Here is a 26,931-nt window from a genome sequence, read left to right on the forward strand (position 1 = left end):
CAGTCACCTGTATAATAGACTCCTGTCCACAGACTCAATTAATCAGTCAGACTCTAACCTCTACAACATGGGCAAGACCAAAGAGCTTTCTAAGGATGTCAGGGACATAGACCTGCACAAAGCTGGAATGGGCTACAAAACCATAAGTAAGACGCTGGGTGAAAAGGAGACAACTGTTGGTGTAATAGTAAGAAAATGGAAGAAATACAAAATGACTGTCAATCGACATTGATCTGGGGCTCCATGCAAAATCTCACCTCGTGGAGTATTCTTGATCATGAGTGTAACGGGTCTGGGAGGCGGAACCTCTGAGCTACTATACAAGGGGGCGGCCCTTGTAAGGGAGCGGGTGGCAGTCTCTGGATGAACGGACAGGGAGATACGGCAAGTGATCAGGGCAGTCTCTGGGTAAAGGGTAGGTACGACCTGTGATGGCAGAGCCTCCGGGTAGGCTAGCAGGCAGATGGTAGATGTGTGCTCCCAGGTGAGCAAGCGAGAGTCTCTGGAATAGCAGGTGGTCACGGCACGTGACGGCGGAACCTCCGGGCTGGCAAGCAGGCAGGTAACGGAGAAGCGCTCCCAGGTGAGCGGACAAGAGTCTGAAGTAGCTGATGGTCACAGCACGTGACAACGGAGCCTCCGGGCAGGCAAGCAGGCAGGTAACGGAGAAGCGCTCCCAGGTGAGCGGGCAAGAGTCTGGAATAGCTGGTGGTCACAGCACGTGACAACGGAGCCTCCGGGCTGGCAAGCAGGCAGGTAACGGAGAAGCGCTCCCAGGTGAGCGGGCAAGAGTCTGGAATAGCTGGTGGTCACAGCACGTGACAACGGAGCCTCCGGGCTGGCAAGCAGGCAGGTAGCTGATGTGCGCTCCCAGGTGAGCGGGCAAGCTGGTCCATAGACAGACTGACCGGAGTTGTAAGGCAGACCGTCGGACCTCAGGAAAGCAGGCAGGTAGCTGATGTGTGCTCCCAGGTGAGCGGGCAGGCTGGTCCTTTAGACAGACTGACAGGAGTAGTAAGGCAGACCGTCGGACCTCAGACTGGCAGACAGGTAACAAGTATTCAGGCAGGAATCAGGCAGGTAACTGGCAGGAAACTGGCAGGTAACTGGCAGCGGGACCTGAGGGCTGAAGCACAGGTGAGACACAGGTGCAAACAACATTGCTCGGGCACCTCCATTTTGGAGGAGGTGCCTTATATATGATGAAGTCCTCCGGCCATTGGCCGGGGACTCCTTAGGACGGCGCGCGCGGCCCCTTTAAGAGGAGGGGAGCGCGCACGCGCCCTAAGCACAGGGGCCGGGAAGGAGCGCGCGCTGAGAGCAGAGCGGGAGGAGGACGCCGGGAAGGAGCGCGCGCTGACAGCAGAGCGGGGAGAGGACGCCGGGCACGGAGCAGAGCGGTGAGGGGAGCAGCGTCCCTGCCTAGCAGAGGGCAGGGACGCCAGCGCTACAGTACCCCCCCCTTTAGGCCCCCCCTTTTTTAGGCCAGACAGAAATTTAGCTAGGATGAGAGGGGCATGGATGTTCTCCCGGGGCTCCCACGTTCTCTCCTCAGGACCAAACCCCTTCCAATCTACCAGAAAAAAGGTCTTTCCTCTTACCCTTTTGGTGGCAAGAATGTTCTCTACCTCAAACTCGTCCTCAGCAGAAACCGGAGCAGGAGGCGTACCTGTAGACTTGGAAAAAGAGTTAAGTACCACAGGTTTGAGGAGAGATACATGGAAGGAGTTAGGGATCCGTAAGTTGGCCGGGAGTTTCAATTTATAGGCCACCGGGTTGATCTGACTGATGACCTCCAGTGGGCCGATGAACCGAGGCCCTAACTTATAGGAAGGGATCTTGAGCCGGACATATTTGGACGAGAGCCAGACTTTATCCCCAGGACGGAATTGAGGAGGGTCCAGACGTTTTTTGTCAGCGTGTCTTTTCATACGCTCGGAAGACTGAAGGAGTGCGGATCGGGTACTCTCCCAAATGGAGGAAAATTTGCTAACGAGAGATTCCGCAGCCGGGTTGTCCACCGAGGTGGAGACAGGAAAAGGAATCCGAGGATGCTGACCAAAGACTACAAAAAACGGGGATTTGGAGGAGGATTCGCTCTCGTGATTATTGTAAGAGAACTCGGCCCATGGTAGGAGATCCACCCAGTCAGAATGGTGGGCATTAACGAAGTGCCGGAGGTAACTGGTCAGGTTCTGATTGATCCGCTCCACTTGACCATTGGACTGTGGGTGGTAAGCGGAAGAGAAGTCCAGGGTGACGTCTAGTAGTTTACAAGTGGCTCTCCAGAAGCGTGAGGTGAACTGTACCCCACGATCCGACACGATGTGGAGGGGCAGGCCATGAAGACGGAAGATGTGACGAATAAAGTCTCTAGCTAGCTCGGGTGCAGACGGGAGGCCTGGCAGGGGAACGAAATGAGCCATCTTGGAGAAGCGGTCAGCGACCACCCAAATGACCGTACAACCGGCAGAGAGTGGGAGGTCAGTTATGAAGTCCATTGCAATATGCTGCCAGGGGGCAGCAGGTACTGGGAGCGGAAGGAGGCGACCGGCTGGCAGATGTCTCGGAACCTTGTTGCGGGCGCAGGACACACAGGCAGAAACAAAGTCTATTACATCCTTGTGCAGGGTAGGCCACCAGTAGTGCCGGGAAATAAGCTGGAGGGTCTTCTTCTGACCAGCGTGGCCAGCCAGTTTAGACGAGTGACCCCAGTGAAGGATCTTCTCCCGATCAGGTACTGATACGAACGTCTTTCCGGGAGGGAGACGATTTAGACTCACGGGAGCCACCTGCATTACTCTGGCGGGATCGATGATGTGTTTCGGATCTTCCTCGAGATCAGATACCAGAAAGGATCGAGACAAGGCGTCCGCCTTGACGTTTTTGTCAGCCGGGCGAAAATGAAGGACAAAATCAAAACAAGCAAAAAACAAGGACCACCGGGCTTGGCGCGGGTTAAGTCTCTGGGCATGCTGGAGGTAAGCCAAGTTCTTGTGGTCAGTGTAAATTATTACCGGGTGAAGAGCCCCCTCAAGCAGGTAACGCCACTCCTCCAATGCCAGTTTGATGGCCAATAACTCTCGATCTCCTATGGAATAATTGCGCTCTGAGGAGGAGAAGAGTTTAGAGAAGAAGCCGCAAGTTACCATCCTCCCGGAAGAAGATTTTTGAGTAAGTACCGCTCCAGCTCCAGAGGAGGAGGCGTCCACTTCCAGGAAGAACTGCTTGTTGCCGTCCGGGCGATGCAGCACCGGGGCGGAAGAGAAGGCCTGTTTTAAGGAAAGAAAGGCTTCTTCTGCTTCGGGCGGCCACTCTTTGGGATTAGTACCCTTACGGGTGAGCGCGGAAATTGGGGCAGTCCGGGAAGAGAAGTGTGGTATGAAGAGGCGGTAGTAGTTGGCAAAGCCCAGGAACCGCTGAATGGCCTTCAGCCCCTCCGGTCGAGGCCATTTCTCGATGGCAGACAGTTTCTCTGGATCCATTCGTAGGCCGGTCTGAGAAATAATGTAGCCCAAAAACGGAAGCGAGGTCTGCTCAAAGAGGCACTTCTCGTATTTAGCGAAGAGGTGATTCTGCCTGAGCCTGAGCAGGACCTGACGAACGTCCCTCCGGTGAGTCTGGAGATCCGGAGAGAAGACCAAGATGTCGTCCAGGTACACCACTACGCAGGAGTAGAGAAGGTCCCGGAAGATGTCATTGACCAACTCTTGAAAGACGGCAGGAGCGTTACAGAGACCAAAGGGCATTACCAGGTATTCATAGTGGCCGTCCCGGGTGTTGAATGCCGTCTTCCATTCATCCCCTTGACGGATACGAACCAGGTTGTACGCCCCACGGAGGTCTAGTTTGGTGAAGATTCTAGCCCCCCTCAGACGATCAAATAATTCTGGAATGAGCGGAAGGGGATACTTATTCTTCACCGTGATCTGGTTTAGGCCTCTATAGTCTATACAGGGACGGAGAGAGCCGTCCTTCTTTTTGACGAAAAAGAAGCCTGCTCCCGCCGGGGAGGTAGATTTCCGGATGAATCCCCTGGCCAGATTCTCCTCAATATATTCGGACATCGACCGGGTCTCAGCAGCGGATAAAGGATAAATACGCCCACGGGGAGGAGTAGTACCGGGTAACAGGTCGATGGGACAGTCGTATGGTCTATGAGGGGGTAATGTCTCTGCCTCCTTTTTATTAAAGACATCAGCATAAGACCAATAAGGAATTGGAAGTCCAGGTAGATTAGCTGGGGTAGGAGAGGGACGGACGGGATGGACGGGAACCAGGCAGGTCTTATGACAGTCTTGTCCCCAGCGAAGGACTTCTCCGGTTTGCCAGTCAAGCACGGGTGCATGTTTCTGGAGCCAAGGCAGACCTAGCAAGAGGGCGTGAGAGAGTCCAGGCAGAACATGAAAGGAGATACTCTCAGAATGCAGCATTCCCACCTGCAGAGTAATGGATTCGGTGATGAGTTGGATGGGGCGTGGTAAGAGACCCCCATCCACGGCAGCCACAGACAAGGGTACAGCCAGAGGTTTGGTGGGGATGCGGTATTTCTCTACCAGGGACTGTGAAATAAGATTCCCGGCTGCTCCAGAGTCCAGTTGGGCTAGTTCGAAATAACGGTTCTCCCCGTAGACGATTGAAACTGACAACAGCAGGGATGGAGAGGATTTATTCTTGTCTAGGTGGACCTCTCTGAGCGAACCTAGACACAGGCGTTTCCCGACCTCTCCGGGCAGGCACGGATCCGGTGCTCCTTACTGCCACAGTAGAAGCAGGTCCCCTCGGCACGGCGTAAGTCCTGATGGGTCTTGACCATCTTGGTCTGGTCGACCTGCATAGGCTCAGGAGGGTGTACCTGGTTAGAGGCAGAAGGAGTGACGGGTTTCTGAAAAGTAGGAGCTAGACGTGGTAACCTCCTCTCACGGGTGACCTCTCTGGCACGCTCCTGGAACCGTAGGTCAGTCCGGGTGGCAAGAGTTATTAAGTCATCGAGAGTGGTAGGAATGTCCCGACCGGCAAGTTCATCTTTAATACGGCCGGACAGACCCTCCCAGAAGACGGAAACCAGAGCGTCGTTATCCCAGGCCAGCTCCGAGGCAAGGGTACGGAACCGTATGGCATATTGGCCCACGGTGAGACTCCCCTGACGGAGGCGTAGCAACGATGATGCAGATGAGGTCTTCCGTCCGGGTTCGTCGAAGACTTTCCGGAAAGCCGTGAGAAAAGCAGGCAAGTTGGACACTAGGGGGTCTCCTCTCTCCCATAGAGGATTTAGCCAGGCCAGGGCCTCCCCGGTGAGATGGGACATGATGAAGGCAATTTTGGCCCGGTCGGAGTTAAACTGGTAGGACAAAAGTTCGAAATGCAGGGTGCACTGATTTAAGAAGCCCCGAGCCTGGACGGAGTCGCCTCCGAAGCGAGGAGGTGCAGAAAGCCGGGGTCCGGGGTAGGATACCATGGTATTAGTGGGCAGCGGAGCTGCCGGATTGCAAGATATGGCACTGGCGGAGGTTGTTGGTGGATCAGACAGAGTGTTCAGGCGAGTATTAACATTCCGCAGGTGACCCAGGATGGACTCCTGTTGGGACCTCTGACGGGACAGTTCAAGACAGAGGTCCGAGAGTGAGGGAGCTTGGGTGCCACCGGGTTCCAGGGCCCGAGCAAACTGTAATGGGTCTGGGAGGCGGAACCTCTGAGCTACTATACAAGGGGGCGGCCCTTGTAAGGGAGCGGGTGGCAGTCTCTGGATGAACGGACAGGGAGATACGGCAAGTGATCAGGGCAGTCTCTGGGTAAAGGGTAGGTACGACCTGTGATGGCAGAGCCTCCGGGTAGGCTAGCAGGCAGATGGTAGATGTGTGCTCCCAGGTGAGCAAGCGAGAGTCTCTGGAATAGCAGGTGGTCACGGCACGTGACGGCGGAACCTCCGGGCTGGCAAGCAGGCAGGTAACGGAGAAGCGCTCCCAGGTGAGCGGACAAGAGTCTGAAGTAGCTGATGGTCACAGCACGTGACAACGGAGCCTCCGGGCAGGCAAGCAGGCAGGTAACGGAGAAGCGCTCCCAGGTGAGCGGGCAAGAGTCTGGAATAGCTGGTGGTCACAGCACGTGACAACGGAGCCTCCGGGCTGGCAAGCAGGCAGGTAACGGAGAAGCGCTCCCAGGTGAGCGGGCAAGAGTCTGGAATAGCTGGTGGTCACAGCACGTGACAACGGAGCCTCCGGGCTGGCAAGCAGGCAGGTAGCTGATGTGCGCTCCCAGGTGAGCGGGCAAGCTGGTCCATAGACAGACTGACCGGAGTTGTAAGGCAGACCGTCGGACCTCAGGAAAGCAGGCAGGTAGCTGATGTGCGCTCCCAGGTGAGCGGGCAGGCTGGTCCTTTAGACAGACTGACAGGAGTAGTAAGGCAGACCGTCGGACCTCAGACTGGCAGACAGGTAACAAGTATTCAGGCAGGAATCAGGCAGGTAACTGGCAGGAAACTGGCAGGTAACTGGCAGCGGGACCTGAGGGCTGAAGCACAGGTGAGACACAGGTGCAAACAACATTGCTCGGGCACCTCCATTTTGGAGGAGGTGCCTTATATATGATGAAGTCCTCCGGCCATTGGCCGGGGACTCCTTAGGACGGCGCGCGCGGTCCCTTTAAGAGGAGGGGAGCGCGCGCGCGCCCTAAGCACAGGGGCCGGGAAGGAGCGCGCGCTGAGAGCAGAGCGGGAGGAGGACGCCGGGAAGGAGCGCGCGCTGACAGCAGAGCGGGGAGAGGACGCCGGGCACGGAGCAGAGCGGTGAGGGGAGCAGCGTCCCTGCCTAGCAGAGGGCAGGGACGCCAGCGCTACAATGAGGAAGGTGAGATATCAGCCTAAAACTACACAGGGGGGAACTTGTTAATGATCTCAAGACAGCTGGGACCACAGTCACCAAGAAAACCATTGGTAACACATTACGCCTTAAAGGTTTAAAATCCTGCAGTGCCCGCAAGGTCCACCTGCTCAAGAAGGCACATGTGCAGGCCCATCTGAAGTTAGCCAATGAACACCTCGATGATTCTTGATTCTGTGAGTTATTGGGAGAAGGTGCTGTGGTTAGATGAGACAAAAATTGAGCTCTTTGGCATTAACTCAACTCACCGTGTTTGGAGGAAGAGAAATGCTGCCTATAACCCAAAGAACACCGTCCCCACTGTCAAGTATGGAGGTGGAAACATTATGTTTTGGGGGTGTTTTTCTGCTAAGGGCACAGGACTACTTCACCGCATCAATGGGAGATGGATGGAGCCATGTACCGTAAAATCCTGAGTGACAACCTCCTTCCCTCTGCCAGGACATTAAAATTGGGTCGTGGCTGGGTCTTCCAGCAAGACAATGACCCAAAACATACAGCCTAGGCAACAAAGGAGTGGCTCAAAAAGAAGCACATTAAGGTCATGGAGTAGCCTAGCCAGTCTCCAGACCTTAATCTCATAGAAAACTTATGGAGGGAGTTGAAGCTCTGAATTCCCAAGCGACAGCCTCAAAATCTTAATGATTTAGAGATGATCTGCAAAGAGGAGAGGACCAAAATTCCTCCTGACATGTGCGCAATCTCATCATCAACTACAAAAAACGTCTGACTGCTGTGCTTGCCAGCAAGGGTTTTGCCACCAAGTATTAAGTGTTGCTTGCCAGAGGAATCAAATGCTTATTTCTCACTGCAAAATGCAAATAAATTTATCTAATTTATACAATGTGATTTTCTTGATTTTTTTGGGATATTCTATCTCTCAATGTTAAAATTAACATACCCTTAAAATTATAGACTGTTCATGTCTTTGTCAGTGGACAAACTTACAAAAACAGCAAGGGATCAAATACTTATTTCCTTCACTGTATATACTAATTTTTTTTCATCTTAAAAATTACAAAAAGAAAAATGGGCCAATGCAAAAGTTTGGACACCCTTGGAGATTTGTGTGCTCAGACATCTTTGACCAAGGCTTCAGGCCTTAATTAGCCTGTTAGGGTTATGGCTTGTTCACTATCATCGTTAGGAAAGGCCAGGTTATGGAAATTTCCCGGCTTTATAAAACTCAGCCTCCTCTAACCTTGTGCCAAAAAACAGCAGCCATGGGTTCTTCTAAGCAGCTGCCTAGCACTCTGAAAATAAAAATGGAGGAGGCCCACAAAGCAGGAGAAGGCTATAAGAAGATATCAAAGCGTTTTCAAGTTGCCCTTTCCTCCGTTTGAAATGTAATTAAGAAATGGCAGTTAACAGAAACAGTGGAGGTCAAAATAAGATCTGAAAAAACAAGCAAAATTTCAGTGAGAGCTGCTCATAGGATTGCTAGAGATTCAAATAAGAACCCCCTCTTGACTGCAAAAGACCTACAGAAAGATTTAGCAGACTCTGGAGTTGTGGTACATTGTTCTACTGTTCAGAGTCACCTGTACAAATATGGCCTTCATGAAAGAGTCATCAGAAAAAAAACTCTCCTGCGTCCTCACCATAAAATTCAGCATCATAAGTATGCAAAAGAACATCTAAACAAGTCTAATGCATTTTGGAAACAAGTCCTGTGGACAGATGAGGTTAAAATAGAACTCTTTGGCCACAATGATCAAAGGTATGTGTGGAGAAAAAAGGGAACAAAATTTCAGGAAAAGAACATCTCACCAACCAGTAAGCATGGGGGTGGAACAATTATGCTTTGGGGTTGTGTTGCAGCCAATGGCACGGGGAACATTTCACGGGTAGAGGGAAGTATTTCAACAAATTCTTGATGCAAACATAACACATCTGTAAAAAAGCTGAAGTTGAAAAGTGGATGGTTTCTGCAAATAGATAATGATCCTAAACACACGTCAAAATCCACAATAGACTACTTCAAAAGGTGAAAGCTGAAGGTTTTACAATGACCCTCACAGGCCCCTGATCTGAACATCATTGAAAATCTGTGGCTAGACCTCAAAATAGCAGTCCATGCAAGACGACCCAAGAATCTCACAGAACTGGAAAATTTTTCCAAGGAAGAATGGATGAAAATCCCTCTAGCAAGGATTGAAAGACTCTTAGCTGGCTACAAAAAGCGTTTAGAAGCTGTGATACTTGCAAAAGGGGGTGCTACTAGGTACTAACCATGCAGGATGCCCAAATTTGTGCATTGGCCTATTTTCCTTTTTGTAATTTAAAATGTAAAAACTGACAATATACTTTTGTTTTTTGCTTAAAATACAAAGGAAATGTTGTCATCTTTAACTTTAGGCCTTTTATAAATCATTTCATCTTCAACTTGCATAGCTGTTCACAATAACAGTACATTTTTACATGTGACTGTAAATTGTTTGTGAACACTTTGTAATATGCTTTGTAAGACATAATGAATCAAAATAGGGTGAAACTTATTTAAGATTAGGGATTAATAGAGTCACGGCGCACCATTAAACACTCATGGGAGGAGATGATTTAGATACAATTTAATATAGCTTGGGCCAAGAGATACTGAGCAGAAGTTCCAGGGCATCTGTCCCTGGTGTCAGCCACTGCTTGAGACACTTCATCTTAAATCAGTAAGTGAATTCTGAGTCCAATACCTGCTCTATAATATCTCTGAGACTATGGGACGGTTCAGATTACATTGAGGAACCCCTTTGTTCAGTGTTGAGGGTGTAAAACATTGACGTGAAGGGTAGCTTTCTACAATAGGTTGCAGAAGCAAGAATTTTTTTCCATCAAATTAAATGTGATCTTTATCATATTTTTCTTTTTCTCTTTAAAGGAAAAAAGATATCTGGACCATGTTCAGCATAATTTAGAATCTTGTTTGGTCATTTCAACTAGGTATGTTTCACTCTGAAACGTTGTCACCTGGATCGCATGATCCTTGGGCAGCTTTAAAAAGTTTTCCGTAAAACTTGGCAAATTAAAACATACCTGGCTGAAATATGGCTCGGGCAGTATGAATCTAATGACAGCTTCCGTTTAATAAAGTCTAATTACAAATCATTTGTTTTTGTGTTTTTGAATTGTATTTCCATTATTTCATGCTGTTCTTCCATTTATATAGATACAATCCTGTTGGTTGCCCTTGCAGACAGATACGGTTCAGCTCATTTCCACAGTCAGACATGTGACCTGACAAATATCTAACAGCAATTCGTTACGTTCCGCTAACCATCAAAATACTAACTATAGCTCTAAACATACATTCACCATTGATTTCACACAGGACTGTCCCACAAGCTGAAGTAATTATGCTAATTTGCATTAAAATCTATGTTAATTTTGGGGGCATTCCAATGTGGAAAAGGCCAAGGCTTTACCAGCGCCGTACTCTATCTCCATGAGTCCCATACTAGTATGGATAATGAATGGAGTAATGGTCACGCATATTCACTACAACTCCATTTACATAGAAGACTGAGGGGCTCCTATTCTCATAATCAATGTGGGTCCCAGCAGTCAGACACCAAGCAATCATACATTTATCACCTATCTTGTGCATTGGTGACAACTAGGTCCAGACTTATTTGAACAATTACTGAATCTTGGTGATTTGGATTCTGCAGGTCAATATTTTGGATGTAAAATAAAATAACTGAGATACCCTTGAAGTTTAGACTTTCAGGTTGAATTAAAGGGGTTGAACAAAAATTTCCTGTTAAACTTTTGAGAATTGCAACAATTTTTCAACAAAGCCTCCTCATTTCAAGATCTTAAAAGTAATTGGACAAATTAACTTTGTCATAAATAAAGTGTTCATTTTTAATACTTTGTAGAGAATCCTTTGCAGGCAATGACGGCCTGAAGTCTGGAAGCCATGGACGTCACCAATCTCTGGGTTTCCTCCTTTGTGAGGCTTTGCCGGCCTTTACTGCAGCTGACTTCAGTTGTTGCTTGTTTGTGGGTCTATCTCCCTTAAGTTTCGTCTTAAGCTTGTGAAATGCTTCTCGATGGGGTTGAGAACTGACGATTGACTCGGGCATTGCACAATATTCCACTTTTTTGCCTTCTTTTGGGTTGCTTTCGCAGTATGTTTTGGCCCGTTGTCCATCTGTACTGTGAAGCACCGTCCAATCAACATTGCTGCATTTGATTGAATCTGAGAAAAAAGTATCACCCTGTACACACAAGATTCATCCAGCTGCTTCTGTCTTCAGTCACATCATCAATAAACACTAGTGACCCAGTGCCATTGGAAGCCATGCATGTCCATGCCATCACACTGCCTCCACCATGTTTTACTGAGGATGTGCTGTGCTTTGGATCAGTAGCCGTTCCAAGCTTTCTCCATACTTTCTTCTTCCCATCATTCTGGTAGAGGTTGATCTTAGTTTCATCTGTCCAAAGAATGCTTTTTCAGAACTGGACTGGCTTCTTTAGATTTATTTTGGCAAAGACTAATTTGCCCTTCTTATTTTTATTATATAAGAATAACAATAATAATAATTTTTCTTTCAATAGTGACAACATATTCCGTAGCACTTTACAATTCAGAGGGGACATGTATCTTTAAGGCTGATTAATGGTTTGCACCTTGTGGTGAACCCTCTGTATTTGCTTTCACGAAGTCTTCTCTTTATGGTAGACTTAGACTAAAACACCTACTTCCTGAAGAGAGTTCCTCACTTGGGTGGATGTTGTGAAGGGGTTTTTCCTTACCATGGAAATGATTCTGTGATCATCCACCACTGTTGTCTTCAATGGACGTCCAAACCTTTTTGAGTTCTCAAACTCACCAGTGCGCTCCTATTTTGCAGAATGCACCAATCTGTTGATTTGGCCATTTCTAACATTTCTGCTACCTCTCTGATGGATTTTTTTTTCAGCCTAATAATGGTCTGTTTCTCTTCCATTGACAGCCCCTTTGACCGCATATTGTGGGGTCACAGCAACAGCTTCCAAATGCAAATGCCACACCTTGAATTAGCTCCAGACCTTTATCTGCTTAACTAATGCTGGATTATCTAGGTAATAGCCCATTAAAGAGCTTTTGAGATAATTGCCCAATTACTTTTGGTCCCTTGAAAAAGAGGCAGCTACATATTAAAGAGTTGTAATGCCTAAACCCTTACTCTAATTAGGATATGTATACCATCCAATTAAAGCTGAGAGTCGGCACTTTAAGCCCATATTAATTGTATAACTGTACCTTGAATATGTTTTGGTGAACAGCTAAAATGCCAAAACTTGTGTCACTGTCCAAATAATTCTGCACCTAACTGTACATGACTATAGGATAATCCCTTTTAATGTTGATAGTATGTCTGAATACAAAAAACAAAAAAAACACATTATAAAAATTGATGTTCTGAAGTAGGTTCTCAGTACAAAGCACTTAAAGTGTGACCTTCATTCTTTTTTTTTTCTTAAATCAATAGTACACATGAAAATAAGAAACTTTGTAATATATCTTATCAGAGAAATCCGCTTTTTTCCTGGACTGATCATTCGCTCTCAAAATTCTTAATTTACAGGTAAATTCTGTCTTCAGTAAGTACAGACTTTCCTATTACTGAGATAAGATATGACAGTTGGTGCTCATAAACTTCTATGTAGAACTGTAACTTTTGTTTCAGGAGAAAGTGTGTGTCTGCCTCTAGATTTTTCCTCCTCCTCACCCCTCACCTTCAAAAACACCAACTGCAATCTCCTATCTCAAAAGCTAAGATAAAAACAAAATGAACAAATACCCTGCAATAAATAAATAGCAATAGTGCATGAAAATAACGTACGGTACTTAGTTAACATAATTTTGATTAAAAAAAAGTAAAAGCCATCCCACCACGTCAAGGTGACCCTATTCAGGATGGTCCTAACCTCTAGTATTAAAACCTTACCATATGTCAAATGATGTAAATGTTAATAAGAACGGAGGACCTTTAGGCTATGTGCACACGATGCGGATTTGGTGCGTTTTTTTGTGCGGAAATGCTGCAGAAATGCATTGCACATCTTATCCCATGACTTTCTATGAGATTTTGCAAGTTCTGTGCACATGGTCAGGATTTTTTCTGCGCGGATTTTAGGTGCGGAAAAAAATGCAGCATGACCACTTCTTGTGCGTTTCCGCATGCGGATTTGCCTATACAATGCATTGGAAAAACACGTGTAAAATCCGCATGCATTTTTTCTGCCAAGAACATACAGAAATGCTCTGGAAAACTTCTGCTTCATTTCTGCATTGTGGGCACATAGCCTTAGGGTTTTGTTTCAGGGTTTTTACACTTGTGCAAATAAGGGGGTGGCCTCCCTTTTCTTTGAGCTGGACATTATATTTATATAGCTCCCTGTGGCTGTGTGTTCATTAGTCGGGGCCTCTGTCCTGCTCGGCCTTTATGCACATTTACATGCACATCATTTTACATATGGAAAGCTTTTAATAGTTGAGGTTAGGACCTTCCCAAATAGGGTCACCTTGACGTGGTGGGATGGCTTTTACATTTTTTTGATCAAAATTATGTTAACTAAGTACCTTATTTTATTTTCATGCATTATTGCTACTTATTTAGTGCAGGGTATTTGCTCATTTTATCTTAGGTTTAGTCTGTTTTGTGGCCAGTGTGAACCAACTTAAATTCCAGTTCATCTCTTTAGGTTTTTGATCTCCTATCTCAGTAAAGGGAAAGTCTTCTTTCATTGAATACAGATCTTACCAATGAACTGAGAGTGAAAGCTCAGTCCAGGAGGAGGAAGAAGCAGATTTCTCTGATATTACAAAGTTTCATTTATGAAATAAAAAATGAATACGACGGTTACATGTTAAATCTCCCTTTAGCTGGGGGAGGGGGTCTAATTAGAGTTCATTACCACTCGTATTCAGGTCAATGGGAGTCATGAACAACAGAATACAAATTGGGCCCTGTAGGAGAATTTTAACAAGTAAGTAGGAGGAAAAACAGAACATTAGCGGTTGGCATTCAAAAGAGTTACTTTTCCTATTTACTCTTAATGGTTTATGCAGGACTTTATATACATGTGAGCACATTAATTGTGCAATCAGTGCTATATCTATAGGGGGGTATAAAAGGCAGAAGTTGCTTCCTTGCCTTGGTGCTTAATAGGACCTAAGTGCCCCTCGATCACTTAAAAGGACAACAGTTTTATAAGGCCTCATTCAGATGTCTGATTTTTGCGTACGAGTGCTATCCATGTTTTTCACGGATAGCATTCCTACCCATGATATTCTATGAGACAATTCACATTTCTGTTTTTTCCTCGGACCATGTGGTCCACAGCACATGGGGTCGGATCAAAATCGGCAATACAAGTCAATGTGCCCGTGAAAAATATCAGACCACATTCGGATGACACCCGAGTGCGACCCGATTTTCACAGACTCTCAGAATGGAGAAGGTGGAGAAATTTATTTTTGCAGTTTCTCCATGTACGATAAAATTGGATGACACTTGTACCACGCTCTGATTAAACTCTGATCAGAATAATCTAAAAAAAAAACAATTTTCTCGTGAAAAAATTGGACTTCTGAATGAAGCCTAAATGGCTATTTTAACAAATAGCTTAAAAGTGAGTTTTCCTTTAAGTATCCGCAGAGTCAATAACTTTTCTGACTCATCCAAAGAGCAAAAGGGAATTTGCTACATTTTATTCCATAAAGGTTTAATAACATCATGTCACCGGGTCGTTTTCGGCTAAAAGACAATAAAGGTAGAAAATTGACTCTTCATCTTCAGCATGGCTCCCTGAGCTCAGGTGAGGAAGCGGATTCATTGATCGCCCAGGTAAGTGCCCTTTTCCAGGAGACCTGCCTCCATTCACTGCCGGTAAGAGGTGTGCGCCTAGATAGAAATCACTGCGATGGGACAGGATTCAATCTCGCTACATGATGATGATGTGCAGAGCAGACGCTCATCACCTCTACGAGGGGAAATATTTCAGATTTCTGCTCTTTAGTTTTCTGCAAACTCATTTCATTTCAAAGACATGAGATTTTATACCTCAGCCCATAACAACAAAATACTTCACCACTGGCGATAAAGACTAACCTTTAGAAAACATTTCAGAGTGATTGGTTTCCTTAAAACATAAACTGGCACAAGGCAATCCCCTCTCTCCGAGAGTGGAGAATACAGCCGAAGACATTTATAACCACTGATCCGCTGCTTGCAAAGTTTAAATTGCTGGTTTCTAACATTCTCAGACAAAAGATTACATTTTTTCCCAGTAAATGATATGTATTCTTATGGAAAGACTTAGAAGAAAAAAGAGATGAGGAAGATTTAAAGGGGTTGTCCACTACAGATCTCGATCTGAATGTTTGGCGCTGATAAAATAAAAAAACTTATACTCACCTCCTGTGCCGGCTCCGTTCCAGCGGTGTCGCCACTCGCGTTCCCAGGGCTCCCGTGCGGTTGTTATGACACATGAGCCCTTTCCCCAATCAGCGCTGTTCCCGCCTTCGGACAAATCGAACATCAACAGGAAGCCAGAGATCTGCCGCAGCCCTGGCTTCCTGTTAATGCTCAATATCCAGTAAATTCTTCTCTTTTCTCTGCTCTATGTAGAAACTGGAAGTCTCTTTTCCCTGCAAAAATCATTCCCCTCTTCAACTCCTGACCCAGTTTCTCCCTCCTCCCTCATGCCAGGGACTTTTGCATTGATGATGACTCACGCAGAGAAAAGATATGTCACGCAAAGTGTGGGAAAGACGAAGTGCAACACGAAGGGAAGAGGGGGAGGAAGCCCAAACACTGGGGAAAGGTGGAGTGGAGACCCCTAGGCAGATCTAATATCACCCTGCCTACCCTACCGTCACTATATAGGTCCCTCACCTATCGCCGAGCTGGACCTAAGCCCTGGAAGTCCCTAGAGCTTGGCCCTAGATAGGGAGGGGAAGGGGTGAGTACTGGTCAGGCCCCACTATAAACTAAAGACAACAAGGTAGACAAACACAAGGGATAAACTTAGCTTGAGCAGACACCAGAGGAGAAACGCCAACTGTCCTCCAAGGGCGCCAAAGAACAAGCTAGCCGACTACCAGTGCTGCAAGACTGCACAAAGGTACATAAAAGTATCATTGGCGATTCCCTGGAGCAAACTGAGTGTTTTTAACTCCTAGGCAAAGGTGTGTCAATCAGCAGCAGGAGGGAGGTCGCCGCTGGGTCCTAAAGGAATAAGGATTAAGAAGGTGTCTGTAATGCCAAGCGCTGTGACATTCTACAGCCAGATCCAGAGCGACTGTCTATAACACCTGACACACCTGTGACAAGATACTTCCTGTTTTTACTTAGAGCTTTGAAGGATTCAGCTAGCCAGTTGTTAATCATGTGATGTCACAGACCTAATGGAAAAGAGTAAAATTAACTGGGTATAAAGGCAAAATGAGCAATTGTAAGTACACAGTGCTATATATTATGATGACTCCAATATATTAAAGGGAATCTATTAGTTCATTTTTGCATACCCTACTAATAGAATCAGAAAATGGGGCTTGTGCATCCCTTTCAGGATATGTAACTTTTATTGATGTACGTTACCCTGTTATGTTGCTGTAAGCCATAGTAAATGTATAGTCGCGCTATAGTCAAACATATGTTAATGCTAAATGAATATTCACCCCTTCCCCTGCCCATAATCCTGCCCACTCCTCTGCCTGTGTCAGTGATTCAGTCAGACTGCTGGATACACGAGGATCTCATCGCAATCCTCGGACTGGCCGTCTCCTCTCCTGACCTGATGGAACATACATCAATAAAAGTTACATATCCTGAAAGGGCATCCCAAGCCCTATTTCATGATACTATTAGTAGGATATGTAAAAATTACCTGAAAGATTCTCTTTAAGAGGATAAAAACTTTGATGGGGGTGCTTCTTCAACTCTAAATCACATTTTCTGCCATTACTAAATTTTGTGGGAGCATGTAATGCTCAATAACTTTATGGTGCAGATAGTAATGTAAAGCATCCAAGCTTTTTGATGAAACTGAACTTACTTTATTTAACTACAGCCACACTTAGGCAGGTGTGGCATCTGGATCCCTTATTCTTTTTGACAATAAGGCCATGTTCACACTAGGTGTTTTTTCAGCATTTTCTTGTCGCTTTTTTTTATGCAGATTTTCAGCTGCGTTTTACAGTACCAGCAAAGTCTATGAGATTTCAGAAATCTCATGCACACACATTGGTTTTTGTGTCACCAGTATTTTGTGCTTTGCATATTTTTTTGCACAATAGACCATGTCACTTCTTTCAGCGTTTTTTTAGCAGTTTTGCAGCGTTTTTTTCAAAAATGCTGAAAAAACGCTGCAAAAACGCAGGTATCAAGTTTTGCTGAGTTTTTTGTGCCAAAATCCTTATGCAGTTGAATAGGTAATTTTTTGAGTTAACTTTAACAGCATGCATAAAGAGACAAAAGGACAGTGGAAAAAAATTGTTGCATGAAAAACCAAGCAAAACCTGTTTTTTTTCTGCAGCTTCCTGCCTGCCAAGAGATCAGGTTATGCTGCAGAAAAAAACGCTGAAAAAATGCCTAGTGTGAACATAGCCTAAGGGGGTCTCAGTCCATACACTGTGTGCACAATTATTAGCCAAGTGTATTTTGACTATCATCATTTTTATGCACATTTTGTGCATATTTTACAACTTGTAAAATTTGTGCAATGAGGGGGGAGGTGTAAGGGTATCAACATCTTTTATCAAGGTGTGCAGAATTATTAGGCCGCTCTGAAAAGACCAAAATTGTTCCAAGTCTTACAGAGGAATGCAGCAGTCAAAATTGCTAAGATATTGGGATTTGATCACAGAACCATCAAAAGTTTTGCTTCAAATAGTCAACAGGGTCGAATAAAAAACACATTAAGAAAAAAAGACCACAGTAACTGCCAAAGATTTGAGAAGAATGAAACGTGAAGCGACCAGGACTCCATCATCTTCCAGAGCTGTCATATTCCAAAACGGCAACCTTCCTGGAGCACACAGAAGTATAAGGTGTTCAGTGCTCAGAGACATGTGTAAGAATTTGGAAGTGTTGCCCACGTTCTATCTTGAAGACATATATGTTGCTGCAATGCGTTATGACATTTGAATGATGTTTGAATGATTAATGATTTGCATTGATAGTGATAAGTTGTGTTCTGCCCAGCACTAGGTAGCCGACAGGGTTAATAGTTGAGACAAGCACAGAGTCGGAGGGGCTAAAGTGAAGGGACAGCGGGGAGGTTCCTGTCAGGAATCAGATAGGGCCTAGCTTACAACTAGAGCAGACCTCTGGTGGGAAAAATCAGCAGAGGCGCATGAAGTGGGTGTTCCTGAAGTGAGTGGAGACCGTGGCAATGGATAGCATGATCAGAAGTAGAGACAAGGAAAAGTGTTAGAAGGAGTAAGTAATTCTCAGGATATGATGCTTGGGGCAGGAAGACTAGCGAGACGGTACAGAGATATCTGACAGTCAAGTCAAGGAGCAGTACTGCAAAGGAAAGTGGGACAAAAAGAGAGAGCCCCGAGTGGTAGTTCCAAGGCGTCAGCAAGCAGAGAAGCCAAGTAATGGCCAAAGTGGCACAAGTAGCTCCCCTAAGGGGAAAAGGACTCCGAACCGTGGGTTGAGAAATAGGACTCTTGCTTACGTCACCCATGGCTATTCACCCGTGCCACGTTACACATGGCCAAAGTGTTCAGTGCTCAGAGACATGGCCGAGGTAAGGAAGGCTGAGGATGACCACCACTGAACAAGACACAGAGGTACAAGGTGTTCAGTGCTCAGAGATATGGCCGAGTTAAGGAAGGCTGAGGATGACCACCACTGAACAAGACTCAGAAGTACAAGGTGTTCAGTGCTCAGAGACATGGCTGAAGTTAGGAAGGCTGAGTGTTACACGCATGCCGCTAGGTTCAGGTAGGGGCAAGACAGGTTACATTGATTCTTTGGAATCCTGGGGGAACCTTTACTCAGGGCGACCATAGACCATGTGCTGCAGCTTCTCTCAGGCACACAGGGGCATTGACCCTCAGGCACAGACATGTAGGTTGTATCACTTGCTGACCAGACACACTTGACGAGAGTCCTCATAAATGGTAGAACAGTAGCATTTAATTACAAGCTGCACAGCCAGTGCAAGTTAAGTCTTATGAGCAACAGGCTCCTGTGACAAACAGTACAGTTTCCTTAGCAGCACAGCAGTTCACAGTCTTCCCAGTAGTACAGGACAGCACAGTTCTAATGCAAAGCCACATTAATGAGCACTACATTCTTTACAGCACAGTGAGATGGAGGAGGGGGGGGGGTTTGCTGAGGGAGATGATCCCTGTGACACCATTTCTTACAGTCCTTATATTTCTGCCTGACAATACTCTGCACTGTTAGTTCAGGAACTCTACCTGACCTGTGCTTAGCTTCACTCCTGACTTGAATCCTTTTCATTTGCAGGGGTGCTTCTGTGAGATAAAGATCAAACACACCACCTTTCTCTTCGGCTCCAGCCAGACAGCAAACAACTTCCCCACAATTCCCCTGGGGCTCTGCTAAAACTCTCCACTTCTCCTGTGACTGTGTCAACCCCTCTAGTTGCTGGATGCTTCTGAGCACAACACTTCCTGTCTACTGTGCTTGTGTTACTTCTAATAGTTGCTGAATGCTTTTAAAGCAACAGCACTACTTCTGCATGTCACACTCTGCAACTGCATTACTTTTGCATGTCACATGAGGATGACCACCTCTGAGCAAGACACAGAAGTACAAGGTGTTCAGTGCTCAGAGACATGGCCGAGGTAAGGAAGGCTGAGGATGACCACCACTGAACAAGACACAGAAGGGGAAATGTCAAGACTTGGCCAATAAATGGCTAGCCAAGCAGTGGAGACTTTGATGCTGCAATTAGAGATGAGCGTTGTTCTACTCGAACTGTTCGCCAATCTCAAATTCGAGCTGTTTTGGGCGGTGTTCGAGCCGGTCGGCGAACACGAACAATTTGAGAAAAATTCGGCTGTTCGAGGTTATGTTCGATAACTGTTCGTGCACCAAAATCATAACTGGATTTTTTCTCAGTAATGATGAAAATTAATGTTAATACGCAGTTTGAGTGTACAGCGGGGCGGGGGGAGGGGCAGGGGATGGATCTCTGCAGGAACAATGAAGATCTCCATTTTTTTTTCTCTTTCCCGCATTTGCAGTGGGGAGGTGCAATCTGTCAGCCTATCAGCAGCGCACACACGGAGCGAAGTGCTTTTTTTCACACAAGCAAGGGCATGTGTGATTGGCAGTGTATGTCACATGTCCTTGCCCTATAAGACCAAGCCATTTTCCCCATCGCCACCATTTTCTCACTGCTGCAGCTGCGTGTTAGACGGCACCGCTGTTGCTGTGTGCGCTATACCTTGTTAATTTCAAGCCAATTTTCGCACAAATCTACAGATAGCTTGGGAGTAGGGAATAGTTGTGATTGCAGTCCTTTTAAGGACTAGGTTACAGCATTTCCTACGACTTTTATCAAGCAGGTCTGTGCTCTTAAATAGATAGATTGTGGGAGTAAAGACTAATTGTAATTGGAGTCCTTTTCAGGACTAGGTTACATCAGTTCCTATCAGTTTTTGCCAGGCAGGTCTGTGCCAGTGCTGTGCAAGTTTTTTTCACAGCATTTGGCTGAATCTAGCAAAGCTAATCCTTTTTGGCCTATTGCAGAGTGTGTTAGTCAGTGGAGTAGCCTATCTGTGTTGCAAGATATACCACCTGTGTATAGAATACCAATTTTTTTACTGCACCTAGTGAAGTAAAATCTTTTGGGCATAGCATCATTCTATTAGTCCATCTATACTGACCTCCATCAGGTTGCAAATTAAAAATATTTTTTTTCTGCATCTAGCTCTGAAAAAATATTTGGGCTTCTAGCAGTGTGTGGGACTTGGTCTATTAGTCCATCTATACTGACCTCCATCAGGTTGCAAATTAAAAATAATTTTTTTCTGCATCTAGCTCTGAAAAAATATTTGGGCTTCTAGCAGTGTGTGGGACTTGGTCTATTAGTCCATCTATACTGACCTCCATCAGGTTGCAAATTGAATAAAAAAATTTTCTGCATCTAGCTCTGAAAAAATATTTGGGCTTCTAGCGGTGTGTGGGACTTGGTCTATTAGTCCATCTATACTGACCTCCATCAGGTTGCAAATTAAAAATAATTTTTTTCTGCATCTAACCCAGCCAATAGTTTTGGCCTAATACCACAGTTTGGCCACTCAGCTCTGCTCGGTTACCATCCATTGTTTTTTTGTGCAAACAACTCCAGAGTTGTGAATTAGTTAACCACCAAAATGAGTGGAAAAAGGCCTGCTGCTGGTGGAAAGGGGAATAGGCGTGTTGGGAAGGGGAAAAAAGGTTGTGTCCGTGGGGTAGGTGCAGAAGAAAGACCATCTTCCAGCCAAACTAAAATGTCTACTTCTTTTAGCGGACAATGTGATAAGATCCCTTTCTTACGGCCACGCCAATCGCTACAAATTCCAGATGAGGCACAAAAACAGCAGGTGCTTCAATGGATATCAAGTGCTCCTTTAAGTGGGCTCTCCTCCACATCAACTTCAACATCACAAATACTCCAGTCCTCAAAGGTGTCACCCAAATCGCACTTGCTTCCTCACAGCTCCCAAATCTCCAGCTGCCCGTCTGAGTATGAGGTAGAACAGATGGTTGAGTCTGCAGAGCTGTTTACTCATACTATAGCCTGGGAATCAGAGGTCGACTCCAGCGCTTCTGTGAATCCAGATGAGGAAATGATCTGCACTGATGCCCAGAATCTTTATGAGTCGGATCCAGGACCAGACGCAGAAGGTTCTGACCATAATGTAGACCCTCATTCCCAAACTGTAACTCCTGTTGGTGGAGACAATGAGGAAGACGATGATAAGACTCAAATACCTGATTGGAGCGACAACTTTAGTTTTTTGTCAGGGCAGGAATAGGTTGGCTCTGAGGACGACGGGTGTGATAACGCACAGGGTGATGATGATGAGGTCGGAGATCCCACTTACTGTCAACCCACAGTCAGCCAAGAGATGAGGTCAGCAGAGGAGGTGGAGGAAGATGCTAGTGACGACGAGGTCAGGTTGCGCCTTCCTGGACAGAGACGTAGTACTGGAAGCACGTCAACAACTGCATCCTCAAACACAACTCTGCCTCTCACCACAAGTCGTGGTGGCTCTTCAGGTCGCATGGGTGCTAAGCCTTGCATAGCCTGGGCATTTTTTCAGATCGATAAAGATGACCCAACTCGTGTTATCTGTAACATTTGTCAGCAAAAGCTAAGTAGAGGCCAAAAAATACATAGTTTGAGTACTTCATGCATGAACCGGCACATGGACATGAAGCATAAGTTGCAGTGGGAAGCTCAGTGTGCTACAATGCGGCCTAGCCGGCCGGGCCAACCACCGTCTGCCATATCTTGTGCATCCGCGGCCTCTTCATCCTCTGTGACTGGGGGGACAGCAGTCACACCTGTTTTGGGGCGCAGACCTGCCACCTCTTTACCCGCAACAGCCAGCGTGATTGGCAGGTCATCATTTTCTTTGGAGGTGGTAACACCAGCTGGTCTTGAGCGCTGTCCGACATCGATAGCACCACCTTTGGATCAAGGCAACCTAACATGTCCGCCTGCATCTTCCTCACAGACCGGCAGTTTGCCGGGGACACCCTTATCAACCCCGTCTAAGCACAATAGCCAGCCCTCGGTCCCTCAGATGTGGACAAGTAAAAGACCATTTCCTCCTAGCCATGAGAAAGCTAAGAGGTTGAATTTCACCATCTGCAAGCTCTTGGCTACAGAAATGCTGCCTTTCCGCCTGGTGGACACAGAGGATTTTCGAGACCTTATGTCCGTCGCAGTGCCCCAGTACCAGATGCCCAGTCGGCACTACTTCTCAAAGAAAGGTGTGCCTGCGCTCCACCAGCATGTCGCACACAACATCACCGCTTCTTTGAGAAACTCTGTGTGTGACAGGGTGCATTTCACCACAGACACTTGGACGAGTAGGCATGGACAGGGGCGTTACATGTCGCTGACTGGGCACTGGGTAACTATGGTGACAGCAGGACAAGGGGCTGCTGTCCAAGTCTTGCCGTCCCCACGAGTTGTGCGTCAATCCTCTTTATGTCAAAGTTCCTCCACTGCTTCTGCCTCCTCAACCTCCTCTCGGTCTTCCACCTGCACCCAAAGCCTGTCTGGTCATGCCACAAGCTTTCTAACTGCGCAGAAGGGATCCTGCACACCTCCTTACTATGCTGGCAGTAGGGCTCAACGTCATCAGGCGGTTTTTACATTGAAATGTCTGGGAAATGTGAGTCACACAGCTGAGGAGTTGTGGTCAGCTCTGGAGAACCAATTTCATGAATGGTTGTCTCCACTGGACCTGAAACCAGGGAAGGCCGTGTGCGACAATGCTGCAAACCTGGGTGCGGCCCTTCGCCGGGGCAATGTCACACACGTGCCTTGTATGGCTCACGTGTTGAACCTGGTTGTCCAGCAATTTTTAGCCCACTATCCCAGACTAGATGGCCTTCTGCAGAGGGCACGGTCGCTGTGTGCTCACTTCCGCCGTTCGCATCCCGCAGCTCAGCGACTTACATCTCTACAGAAGTCGTTGGGCCTGCCACTTCACCGGCTAAAATGCGATGTGCCTACCCGGTGGAATTCAACTCTGCACATGTTGCAGCGACTGTGGCAGCACCGACAAGCCCTGGTGCAATACGTTCTGACGTATAGCCTGGGCCAACGAGATTCAGAGGTGGGGCAAATCACGCTGGAGGAGTGGTCTCAGATCAGGGACCTATGCACCCTTCTGCACAGTTTTGAAATGGCGACGAAGATGTTTAGTGCTGACGATGCCATTATCAGCATGACTATTCCGGTGATTTACATGCTGGAGCACATGTTAAACAGAATTCGGAGTCAGGTGGTGGCACAAGAGGAGGTGGAGGAAGTAGAGGAGGAGGAGTTGTATGCGGAAGGGCTAACATCTGCAAGGTCCAGACGGTCGGCAGCACCAAGGCGGCAGGCATGTGAGGGTGGGGGAGATGATTTTACCAGGGCGCATGGTAGCAGCCAAACTAGTGAGGAAGGTGCAGGAGCCCAGGAAGAAGTGGAGGACGAACTGATGGAAGACTCATCAGATGAGGGAGACCTTGATCACATTTCTGTTGTGCGAGGTTGGGGGGAGAGGACAGAGGAAGGAAGCATGATTGTTACCTCGCCACCAACACAACAGGGACTTGGTGCTCCTGGATGCGCAACACACATGAGTGCCTTCTTGCTGCACTACCTGCAACATGACCCTCGAATTGTGAGAATTAGAAATAATCCTGACTACTGGGTTGCCACACTGTTAGATCCCCGGCACAAAAGTAAATTTGCAGAAATTATTCCTGCCATAGAAAGGGATGCACGCATGCAGGAGTATCAGCAGAGACTGTTGCAGAATCTTACATGTGCTTTTCCACAAAATACCAGTGGTGCACGTAGTGAATCTCACAGTTCCAACTTGCCAACCGTGGGACCGTCAAGTGTTCAGCACTCAAACCGTAACAGAACCACAGTATCTGCTGGTAACATCAATTTTGCGGAATCATTTCACCACTTTTTTAGCCCATCCTTTGCAAGGCCACAGGAGACAAGAAGTCTGACACATAGTCAACGCCTAGAGACGATGGTACAGGAGTATCTCCAAGTAAACATTGAAGCCACGACTGTGTCACTGGACCCTTGCTCTTTTTGGGCTTCCAATCTGGATAAATGGCCGGAGCTAGCCACTTACGCCTTGGAGATCTTGTCATGCCCCGCAGCCAGCGTTCTGTCTGAACGTGTGTTCAGCGCTGCTGGTGGTGTGCTGACAGATAAGCGCACGCGGCTCTCCACTGATAATGTAGACAGACTCACGTTCATAAAGATGAACAAATCATGGATCCGAAACGACTTTTCTACCCCTGTGTCATCCTGGGGAGAGTAAAAGCTTGATGATTGGTTAAAATCACCCTACCAACCGTTTTAAGCTTTCAAATTACTAATCATGTTTATCTGTATCTTGACTGGAAAATAATTTGGGCTTTGTAGCAGTGTGCAGCACTGATCCTATTAGGCCATCTATAATAAGCTTCACCAGATTTAAAATTAAAAATAATTTTTAGCTGCATCTAGCCCGGAAAATAATTTTGGGGCTCCGAGATGCGCAAGACACATAAGTGCCTTCTTGCTGCACTACCTGCAGCATGACCCTCATATTGTCAGAATTCGAAGTAATCATGACTACTGGGTTGCCACACTCTTAGATCCCCCAAACTTTTCGATCAACCTTTTCATTTTAATAAAGACCAAAAAAATGGTCATTTTTGAAATTATAAGCATTAGCAGGTTGTTAGAAACTGAAATCAAACAGTTTTCAACTCAAAACTTTATTCTAGGTGATGTTACATTTTCACATAGGACCCCTTGTTCGAAAGGAGCTTCTGAACTCTCTCGTCCATTGAATTTGTCAGGTTTTGGATGGTTTCTGCTTCAATTGTTTTGCATGAGGACAGAATACCCTCCCAGAGCTGTTGCTTAGATGTGAACTGCCTCCCGCCATCATAGACACTCCTTTTAATGATGCTCCAAAGGTTCTGAATGGGGTAGAGGTCAGGGGAGCATGGGGGTCACACCATAAGTTTGTCCCCTTTTATGCCCATATCAGCCAGAGATGCAGATGTTTTATGTGCAGCATGAGATGGTGCATTATCATGCAGAAAAATGATCTTGCTGTGAAATACACGGTTCTTCTTCTTGAACCATGGCAGGAAGTGCTGTTTGAGAAAATCCACATACATTATGGAGTTCATCTTTAGCGCCTTCAGGGATCCTAAAGGGGCCGACAATCTCTCTCCCCATGATTCCAGCCCAAAACATTACTCCACCTCCTCCTTGTTGGCGCTGTAGCCGTGTTTGCGTGGGGTGTCCATCAACCAGCCATCCTCCACTCCATTCATCTGGACCATCGAGCGCTGCACGGCACTCATCCGTGAACAAAACAGTTTTGAAATCAGTCTTCATGTAATGTTTGGCCCACTGGAGCCGTTTCTGCTTGTGTGAAGTGGATAGAGGAGGTCGACAGGATGGCGTATGCACAGCTGCAAACCTCTGAAGGACCCTGCATCTTGTTGTTCGGGGGACGTTGGAGGCACAAGCAGCTTCAAAAACTTGTCTGCTGCTATGACAAGGCTTTTTTGCCGCTGCTCTTTCAACCTGACGTAATTGCCTGTAGGAAAGAGTCCTCAATTTGCCCTTATCAGCACGCACACGTGTGTACTGTGAATCAGCTACATACTTCTTGATTGCCAAGACACTTCATCCTGATCATCGCACAATGTTGATTGTAGTCATGCCTTGACCTAAACACTCCACAATTTGTTGCTTCTCAGCAGCCGACACATCCTTTTTCTTTCCCATTTTGGCAGAAAATGTAGGCTGCTTAATAATGTGAGAGAGCCTTCTTAAGTAGTCTTGCCTTTCATTGGACACACCTGCCAAACTAATTAGCACAGGTGTCTGCAATTGCTTACAGTGATATAAAGAGCCCTGACACACATCACCATCAATGAGTTTAACTGACAAACAAACAAATTCTTCCCTTATCACTCCTAAACACTTTTTGCATAATAATTTGGAACGCAGTGTACATGTGCTTTTCCACAAAACACCAGTGGTTCACGTAGTGAATCTTACAGTTCTAACTTGCCAACCGTGGTCTGTATGGAATTGTTCAATAAAGGGCCCAAAATTAAGATAACATAGATGGGAGAGGTCTCTATGAATAGGAATTCCTAAGTATTTGATACCCTGTGAGGGCCAGGCAAAGGGAAAGTTGGACTGGATGGAATCCTATATGGATTTAGGGAGGGAGACATCGAGGGCCTCAGACTTTGCTGCATTGATTTTAAAATTTTACCATGTAACAAAGTGATCTATTTCAGCCATAACAGCATGGATGGATATA

The sequence above is a fragment of the Phyllobates terribilis genome, unplaced genomic scaffold, assembly GCF_046119375.1.
Source record: "Phyllobates terribilis strain yellow unplaced genomic scaffold, ASM4611937v1 Scaffold_13__5_contigs__length_258822181, whole genome shotgun sequence".
Classification (NCBI taxonomy): domain Eukaryota; kingdom Metazoa; phylum Chordata; class Amphibia; order Anura; family Dendrobatidae; genus Phyllobates; species Phyllobates terribilis.